Below are 10,413 nucleotides of genomic sequence, written 5' to 3' on the forward strand. Positions count from 1 at the left end.
CCAAATTATCAAGAACTGCCTTCTTGTTATATACTTGTCACTCCTGAAAAGATGTTTTTTTCAAGTAAAATACAGTTTTTTCATGTATAGCAATTACAGGAAACTTCAGAGTTGCTTGACAGTAACTACTGTACTCAAAAGAGACGTGTAAATTGCACACCTTTATAAAGCAAATGTTGGTAAAATATTTTGCTTTCATTTTCTTGTAGTACAGTAAGGCATAAAGAAAAACAACAACAAAAAACTTTGAAAGGGAGAATGCCTTAGATTTTAGTGCAAAATGCATTTCAGCAAAAACAAGAAACTTGAAGTAGGTACAGAATTGTGCAGCCTGCAAGAAAGTCATCTGCATTTAAACTTGGGATGTACAAGGCAGTGTTTCCAAGCTGACCTGACAGCTCTGAAGTGCTATCCTTTAGCTCTGTGAAGCTCCCTAGGATAGATGCTGTTTCGAGAAGGTCACGGCTTGCATCATGTCCTACAAACAAAAACATGCTGATATCCTTCGAAATCCTAATATAGAGGCCACAGCAGTTGAGATACGGTGTTGAGGAGGGCACTGAAGCACTTGCTGCGGTAGCGTGGATGCGATCAAACCGCCCCGTGGTCTGTCTTTGAGCTGGGGACATCCCTGTTAGCATCGGTGTCCTAGCGACCTGAACACGGCGACCCTAAGGGATTTGCAGCCATACCATGAGAGCAGCTGTGCCGTGCCACGGTGCTGGCCACATACCATCCTTGCCCATCTCATGGTGCTGAGTGGCAGACGTGTAAGGACAGCAGCAGGGACTGCAGCTCCCCTGGCACCCTGCCCCGGAGCTCACCCGCCGAGTCTGAAGGGCTCACCATGCGGGAAGCAGCATCGGCATCGTGGCATTGAGTAGCCCTTGATAGATTTGGTAAATTCACAGAAGTGCTTTTTTCTTTCTTTTTTTTTTTTTCCTCCTAAATCTATTTGTACTTCTGGCCTCTGCAACATCCTGTGTCTAATAATTCTGCAATATGATTATGTGCTGGGTGAAAAAGGACTTCCTTCTGTTTGTTTCAAACCACACCACCTTATTTCATTTGGTGACTCCCAGTTCTTATATTCTGAGATATTTATCAAGAATCTCTTTCCTGTTCATCTGCTTTTTATTATTCTTGAGGGTTTTTCGTAAAGGGGAGGGTTTTTTTTCCTCAAGTCATAGAGCTCTGCCTTTTTTATCTTCAAACAAAACCTCTTCCATTCTGGGGTAGTTCTTGTTGCCTTTCTTTGTAGTTTTCTAGCCCTGCTCTGACATTTTTTTCCTTAATTCATGGCTTTCAGCAGGCTATTTTGTTCTTTGCCTTCTAGTTTGTGAAATAAAGGTACAGCTGTCATGAAAAACTGAAGCCCAGTGGGGGATAAAGTGTAGTGCTAAATTTCAGTGGAGAATAATTTTACTCCAAACCGACCAGATTGGGATTTAGATTTCGGAGGCAAGCCACCCACTGCAATAACAAATTGTTTCCTCTGATTAGCTGTAACACTGATTTTCATTGTCTCTTGCAACTAGATTTGAGAGACAAAATTGGTGTTAAACTTTACGCGAGTGTGCTGATTTTAAATAACGCCAGAACTTAAAACGCTATCTTCGTGCCAGCAGGAGTGCATGGTTTTAGAAGATAGGACTTTTGAATATTTCAGCTGGCCATTTTAAGCAGCCCAAGCGTAACATTTTCTGAAAATATTGGGAAATTTCTAGTGTTAGTTTCTTTTTTTTTTTTTTTTTAGTTGCAGATCAACGCTGCCCTGGTTGGCTTTGATTTTCCCAAGGGGGCCCCTGCCTGCCACGAGCACTTTCTGTTCAGATGCTTTAAACAAACATCCCCAGATGAGCCTGGCCTCGGAAGAGGGCTTCATCTGAGTGAGAAGTGAAGAGCGTGTCTGTTCCCGGCACCCTGTGTCCTAAAGTCTGTATTAAGGCCTCGAAAATGTACAGGCGGCGTTTTGGGTACCCGGTGAGACAAACGGGTTGTGTTTTGGTGTAGTTAACCCAGCCCCAAGTGCTTCTGGACCCTGAGTCTCCCAACACTGCTGTCCAGTGGCAGGTCCTCACTCACATGGTGCACGTTGAGGTGTACGGTGTGCAAATACCGTACGAAACCTGGACCCGAGGCAGCTTTATAGATTATAGCTAGTGCTTTGAGTTGGAGGTGGTGGCAAGAGCAGCCTATGCCAGAGAAAAAGGTGTTAAAGAGCTGGAGATGGTTAGCTTGGATACAATCAGAAGAGACAGAGGGCCTTGAAAGCTAATTTGTTTTGGTTTTGCAAGCCGTCAGTCAAATAAAATACATCATCTCTTCATACAAGCCCGGCCTCACTTAGGCTTGTAAGAGTGGGAGATAATTTGATTACCAAGATCAAATGATGATGTTTTAGAGGAGGAGCCATCTGGAGCATTGGAGTGAGCAGCTGGCAGCCTGGGCTGCACGGTTAATTGTGTGACTGTGCCTTGCAACTATTTTTCCACTGCAAAACCTTTTAAGAGTCTTTAGAGATCAATCTACCCCACTGCTCTGAGTAAGATGCTATCTGCAAAATTGCACACTTGTTCCCTTTTAAAAGGGAAAGAAAAAAAATCGTTCCCTTTTAAAAGCTCTTTCCACAACACCATCTCTTTTTTTTTGTTTCTTCAATTTTCCTGTTGGTAAAGTATTTCTTTGTTAAAACTCACGTTGAATCCTTAATTTGCTGTAACCTGGTAGTTGCTTCACTTGACCTCGTCGCTGCTTTTTGTCCCGTGTTGTTACAGTTGTGGGGCCTCAAATGATGGCCAAACTTTGTCCGGATAGTTTTAACAGAAGTGCATTTTTTTTCAAGAAATTTTTAAAACGCCTGGATGGGATGAGAGCAGCAGAATCATGCACGAAAAGGAAGGGCTTTTCCAGCAGTGCTTGCTTTTACCTTACCAGCTTCTTCGGTGTCACTTGTGGTCTTGTCGTCTCACCTCCCATCGCTCCTTCTCCAGATTTCCCACTTGTTGCAGCAAGCCTGGTGTCTTGGCCCAGTGCTTTCCGTGCTGTGCTGAGTGGAAGTAAGTGGAGAAGGGCAGGGGGGGAGAGGGGGGGAAAAAAGTGGGTACCCAGTGGTTTGTGGTCCATATACCTGCTGGTGCATCCTGATCCTCGTCTGAATTTGCTTCGTACCATCACACCCCCCTTTTCTCTAGAGCTGTTGCTGAACGGAGACACCAGGAGGAAAACAGGATTTGGGAACAGGTGGCTGGGAGGGAGGAAAATAAAAGATGGACTTGCAGCATCTGGCTCAGCCGTGCGTTGGTTTACTTTTCTGCTAGCTCCTTGTACACGTGATTTATGGAGTGCAGCTGGGTTTTTACGCGGTGTCCCGGAGCGAACCTGAGTCCCTGTGAAGGTTTTGATGTCTGAGCACTCACTGGATAAATGGCTTGGCCTGGGGTGTGTGCCGAGGCTTGGGGAGGAATGAATTTTGATTAAGTAATTCTGTGGCTGATCTTTGCTCCAAACCTGTCAGGAACAAGGATGAATGTCTTAGTTCCTGAAGTGACACAGAGCGCTAAGCAGCCCTGAAAGGGCTCTGAAATATGTGTAATACTTAGTAATACTCATCGCTTCTTCTGGGGAAAACCCCCGCCCTCCCACAATTAAATCGTTTGTGAAATATTAATGAGAAAATGATATTTTCATTTCGTACAGACATTTAGTTCCCCAGAAATGTAAATAAATGAAGAGATTTTCTTAAGGTATGTGTTAAAGCTACCATGACTGCTCCTTGCCACTGCTGTCTTTAGCTCAGCTTAAGGACAATGAGGAGTGGGTCGTGGTGGGGGAGCAGTGGTGGTTTTCAGCTCCAGAGGACTTGGTTGGCCTGATGCCCAAGACCTGGGAGCCCTCTTGAGCGGCCCCGAGCCCGGTTCCTGGCTGGCTGGAGAACCCCAGGCTGGCTGCTGTGTGGCCAACGTGTCCCCAAAGCGGCTTTGCAGGGCTGTCGGTTATAGCCAGCTGAAATCCACGATGTGCTGCCTTTCTGAGGATTTGGGGGCTATTTCCAGCCTGGCTGAAATGAAAGGGTGTTGCTGAGCCCTGATTTCGGTAACTCTGCTTTCCTGTCAGTGCATCTGATTGCATTTGGGACCGTGCCTCCGGTAACGCTTGGGTGCCGCCTGGCAATTTCCACTTCTTGGCGGCTGTGACCCAGCAAATTGCTTGGACTCTACAAGTGGAAAGCGGAGTTCAGGGAGGGTTCAACGCTCGCCATCCGTGGGGGAGCTCAGGCATTTCCCACCACGGCTGCCTTCCCTGTCCATCCTGTCCTTCGTTTAACTCACGCTGGCGGGCTGAACAGCGGGGCTGTCAGAGGAGATCGCTCCTTTCCCTCTTCCTGGCTGCGGTGCCCATCATTTGCTCCCCGAGGGGCAGAGGTGGCGGTGGCACCGGTGCTGCCGGGAGCGCTGACCTGCTGCAGGCTCTGTCCGAGCGCCGAGGCAGAGCCCTGGCGGGGGAATTTGCTGGCGCTGCCCTGTGCAGGGCTGGAAATTACTTCCCAGGAAAAAGGGAAGAGGGTTTTTTTGTAGCAGCAGAGGTTTGTGTTTGACGTTATGTGCTTGGTTTTGTGTGGTGCTTCAGTGCAAGGCATGGATTGTTTTGCTCGTGAGTTCTGTCTGGTGAAAATTTCCCTTGCTACATGTGGTGTTTCAAGGGAAAAGGAAAACCAGAATCGAAAAAGCACAAGCGGAGATGCATTATGCCTCTGCTCTCAGCATCCTGCGTGTCAGCCTGCCTCCTCTAAGTGCCTTATCCTGGTTACGCAGCACCGCCCTCGGTGTAGTATTCCCAGATAGGATAAATGGTTCCTGGGGAGAGAGCTATTGCGTGTTGCTGAAAAGCAGGTCATAGTGTCGAATAAGCAAATAAATCAGAAGCTGGTGTTTAAACTTAATTTGAGCCTCTCAGAAGAAAAAAAAAAAAAAGTACCTTGTAATCCGTACAGGGTTAATTGTACTGTAGACAAGGAGGGGACGGCCGCAGTCACGATGATGGATTTCCCTCTGCGGCACGTACAGGCAGCATCTGCAGACCAGCGCCAGGACGGGAGCCCCGGCTTTGGAGAGAAGCAGCCTCCCTCGCGTGGCCGTCGGATGCTCCTGCCTGCCTGCCTGCCTGGCTCCCGACACTCCAGCAGGAAGGAGGGTGTTGGACCAGGGGCAGCTGCCAGCGAGGTGCGAGCTTTCCTCGATGGGAGGATTGCCCACGGCCTTGCTGGCACCGGGTGGGCTGCCCTTGCGGCTGTTGGGGCCAGGCGGGCTCCGTGTGGAGGTCGGGGCTGCTGCTGGGGGTGAGGGGGGCTCTTTGGGGGCACAGCGGCAGGACGGAGGGTCCTGAGGTGGTGGCCAGCCTAAATATCAGCCATTGTGGTTTAGGACTGGGAGACTTGAGCAGCTCTGGGTAGTGCCCTGTGCCCTCTGGCATCCTCCTCCCCGTCATTGCTGCTGTGGGAGCCCGGGGAGGGCTGCTGGGATGTGTCCTGCTGCTGGGACATGCTCCCAGGCACCTCTGGGGACACCGGCGAGAAGCTGGCACGCAGAGGGGTCTCCTCGCAGATCCAGCTGCGGCTTCTGGATGATTTCTCAGCGTTATTTGCTTTTGCCACTAGATGGTGAAGTAAGTAATAAGTGAGAACACCCAGAGTCTTGCTGTGCTCCCCAGCGGCCTCCCTCCTCGTGGAATCACGCCAGTGTGCTTTGCTTTCTGGGAACCCGGCAATTTCAGGCAATTATCCCCTGGATGCTTTATGCGGCTCGGCCTCCGAGCACTGCTGCTGCCACGCCAAGCCCTTTGATCTCTAACTCCAGATTCACTCAGACAGGCCGAGCTGGGTTAAACGCAGCGCAAGCCTGCCTGATGCTGGTGTGTGTGGAAAGCCACCTCAGAAAGCTTTCTGTGGGAGCTTGCTTGTTTATTGAAGAGGGGGGGATGACCCAGACCCCCTTCATGGTGACCTGAGCCTGCTGTGAGACCCACACCTTGCCGGGTGGGCACTGCAGGCCCCTGCCTTCGCTGCTGCCTGCCGGGCCCTCTCTGTGCCCAGTCACTCACGTTGCTGGCAGCTTTTTGGGGTTGGCACGTGAGGGCACGGCTCAGCTGGGGCACCGTGAAGGAGGGAAACTTGCTGACTGCAGCCCTGGCCCCGAGGCAGCGTCGCTGTCAGGGCCTCAGACAGAGATGGTGAAGAACAGGGAGGGAAAAGGGCAGGGATGCGGTCGGGCCCCGGGGTGCGCAGCTTGAGCGAACGAGTTACGGCTTCCCAGCTGACTAATTGGACGTTGGCCTCTCCCAGTTATGAAATTAAACGCTTTAAAGCCAGGCAGCCTCAAGTTTGCTTTAAACACGGGCCGGCTCTGCTGATGAAAGGTAACTTGCTGAGCTGCAAGAACCTGGATTGTTTTCGTTCAGGGGAGGTTACAAGGGAAGGCAGCGGCACCCAGCTGCGCTCCCGGCTCCTCTCTGCCCGCCTGGGCCTGCCCGCCCTCGGAAAGGCAACTCTGGCCCAGGTGCCCTGCCACAGCCGGGCCCTTGGCCATGGGTCGGTGCTGGCTGGGAAAGCTGCCTGGTATGGGGTCTTACGGGAGCTGCTCGTGGTCTGTCGGGTTCGTGCATCATCCCTTCTGTGCCCATTTTGGCTGATGCATCCCGTGGGCAGATGGGGTGGGAGGCCGGGGGAGGGCCGGGGCTGGCCCCACGGCCCTTTGGTTGTGGCCACACTGCAGGGCACAGCAAGGATGGAGGATTCCTGGTGGGCGGAACTGGATAAAGAGGCTGTGTGAAAACCTGTGATCAGAATGAACTTGTATCCGTACCCACAGGTGCCACAGAGACAACATGCACTGTTGTTTCTCTCTCCACCCCTGGCATGAGGTGCCCGAGAGGTGTGCATCCTGCTCCTGAGGTGAGCCTTTAGCGGCACGGGGGCCACCACGGCACAAAGGAGGGGAAATGGTAACTGGGGGAGGCTCACGTGGGCGCCGTGCCTGCGCTCAGCCTCACCCCGCGCTGTGAGCCGTAGCACGGAAATGCTTCTCCTGGCTGTTGATTTAGGGCTGTGCAATCAAACCTGGCGGCTACAATCCTGCCAAACAGGGCAGGCAACCCCAGTGCAGCTGATGAGGAAACGCGAGCCGGGCTTTAAGGCTGTTTGTGGGAAAAAAATACTGAAGGAGCAGGTGGTCACAGAGGATCTGTCTCGTGCTGGTTTGGGCCAGACACGGGGCAGGGAAGATCTGCTAGGATCGGTAATATTCAGCGTGCTCCTCTCCTCCCTGCCCAACACCCGACACCACGGCAGCGTCCCTCTGCTCGCCGGGGGATTAGGTGCGAGCGCAGGACGCCGTCGCTGCTATCCCTTCCACGATGGTTTATTCAAATAACTCGGGAAAGTACATCCAGCAGCTGAGTCCAGATAAACTCCATTGAAAAACGCAGCTTCTGGGGAAGGCATCGCTGTCAGGTCGAGGAAAAGAGCAAAATCTACAGCTGCAGTGCAGTGGTGGATGGGGAAGGGGAGGTCTGTGGGTTTGAATGCACGCGCAGGGCCAAGTGCTTGGGTTCCCAGAGCAGCTGGTGGGGACAGACGGGTGGGTGGCCAGACCAGACACAGTTCTGATGATTTTTTAAAGTATTTATTATTATTATTATTTTTTTAAAGAAGAAGAAGATGAATCATAGCACTTGCACTGCCTCCCTGGAAATGGATGGTGCATTTGCTGACGTTGGTATTACAGGGCAGTGGCACTATGATGTACCCAACCATGCCAGGTTTGCCTGCTGATGATCTTTGCCTCTTCTCTGATATTTTTTTTTCTATTTTTTTGGTGTGGCTTGGGTGCAGTTTGCTTGTCATGGGGAAAAGCTGTCCCTCTGGAAGCTAATAGGAGGGGCTATTTGGTCGTTAGACCGCAGAGCATCCCAGGCCATGGGCTCTCAGCGCGTTACCCCCAACAGAGCCCGGTTACTAAAGCAAACCTCCCCGCACAACACCCTGTTTTGATTTATTCAGACAAAGCCAGCAGCACAATCAAAACCCACAGCCACAACCAGGGCTTCCTGCCATGTGTATGAAATACGGAGATCAGGGTGAGCAAGCGAAGCCCAGACCTCCAGCTCCCTCCTACAGCCCGCACGGAGCTGCTTCCAGAAGTGTTTCTGCACCGTGGCTACTGCTTGCCCTTTTCCCCTGGTCCCCCACTGGTCTGAATCCATCCTGTTTCCATCCCTACTCCCATCCCCTGATCGGCACGCGATGCAGCCCATGTGGCACGAGGACGAGCTGTGTGCTGGGCCCTCTCATCAGGCACTTGGTGGTGGAGTTTGAGCTGCAGAGACCTTGCCGCTCACACCAGCGTTGTTAGCAGCTCGCATTCAGAAGCTGAGCATCTGGATGCAAATGCCGGGGGATTGATATAAAAAATTTATTTACTTTTTGTTTTTCTTTCCCCCGAAGCTTTTCTCTAGTCTTCCACAGGCTACAAATTCACAGTTCTTAGCAAATCCCAGGACTCTGAGAGCTGAGGCTTTATTACAAATTACCATAAAGTGCGGGATGAGCTCATAACACGGCATCCTGTAGGAGCTGCAGGCTGCTGTGGGGCATCCTAGGGGTGCTCGCCGGCCCTGGCATTCCCACCTGCCTGCCATGCAGAGCTATGGGACGGCCTGCAGAGGAGGTAGAAGGGAGATGTGACGTCGCTGAGACGCTTTGCAGGCAGCGCTGGGTACTGCTGGGGCTCCCAAAGCGTCAATAATGTCACCAGGATGTCACACGCATGGCTGTGGTGGTGATGCAAGGAAAGTGTGCTGATGTGCCAGGTTTCCTCTTGGAGATGAGCACAGCGTGCTCCCAGCTGTCCCCCGGCTTCTGCTGGGGTGATTGGAAGCCCCCACTGATCCCGCACCCAAGGGAGACCAAGCCCTGCTGCCGGAGGCAGCGCCCCATGTCCTGCAGAGCACGCAGCTCCCGGCGGCCAGCAGAAAGCAGAAGATGGCCCCAACGTCCAGCATCTCCTCGCCCCCTCCCTGGCCTTTCCACATACCCAGGTGAGTCCCTGTACCCTGTGTGCCCACACCTTCCCCTTGTTGTGAAGTCAGTGGTTGTAGCTCACGGCCACTCTGATGGAGACCCCTCCAACGTGCATGGAAAGGTGCATGCACATCATTTTGGGTTCAACGTACAGGTTTTAAGTCACTCCCCGTGGATTGCCACCTTCCCAGGTGCGCTGCACAGTGGGTCCCACACTCCCCTACCTCTCCATCCTGTGCTAGCCCCAGAGGTTCTGCAGCTCCCAGACCCCATTTTCCACCCCAGCTCTGTCTGCCGGGCATCGCCGCTCCTGGGCCTGGCTTATAACACTGGCACGGTGCGGGGACGAAGCTGACAGGGCTTCCTCCATCTCGCAGAGCAAATCCGTTCATTGGCCCGAGCGCCCGGCGCGCCGATTAATTACCAGCTGCCTGGCTCTGGAGCACGGCGTGAGCAGCGGTAGAGCCGGCTGAAAATGAGAGCGAGGAGCCCGTGAGGGTCAGGGCTGGAGTCCATGTGCCGGGGGGGGTGAGCGAGCTGTGTGCGGGGAGCTGGCATCCTCGGGGCCACCAGGTACGTCGCCTCTGCTTTCCGATCAGAAATGTCCCTTATTGCTGCTGCTGCTGCAGCGGGGCAAAGCCCCTGGGCACCCCGTGGGGCAGGCGTGGGGACCGGAGCCCCCTCCCACCCTCCTGCTTGAGGGGCTGGGGAGAAAGAGCGGGGAGCTGGCAGGGAAGGGGCAGGAGGACGAGCCCCGGGGGGGGGGGGGGGGGCTGCGGGGGCTCGGCCGTGGGCCGGGAGCTCCCGTGGGTGCCGCGGCCCCGGGGGCCGGAGCGTGCAGTGAGGCGCCGCGGCCAGCAGGTGCCACTGCCCCCCCGCGCTGCCCGCCGCCGCCCGGCCCCCCCGGCCCCCCCATCCCACCCCACCCCGAGCATCCCCACGGCACGGGGGGCGCACGGAGGGGCGGCGGCGGTGCCCCCCCCCCCCCCCGGGGCTCCCCGCGGGGACGTTGGCTGCGGGGCCCCCACGCGGGACCGGCCCGCAGCTGCCCCCCCCGTGGGGGCGCACGAAGCCCCGTGGGGGGGGGGTGGCGGCAGGAGCAGCCCACCCGTGTGTGTCCCCCCCCCCTTCCCCCGTGTCCCCACCCCACGGAGGGAGCCGCGGCTCCGCAGCGGGGCGAGACCCCCGTGGGGTGGGCTGCGGATGGGGGGGGAGCGGTGCGGAGCGGGGCTGCGCTGCCCTGGGGGGGGGGATTTGGGGATGGGGGGGGGTGACAATAGGGTCGGGGGGCGGTGGGTGCGGATGGGGGTGAGCACAGGGGGCTGGGGGGGGGGGGG

The sequence above is a fragment of the Anser anser genome (genome assembly GCF_964211835.1).
Source record: "Anser anser genome assembly, chromosome: 7".
In the NCBI taxonomy this organism is placed as follows: Eukaryota; Metazoa; Chordata; class Aves; order Anseriformes; family Anatidae; genus Anser; species Anser anser.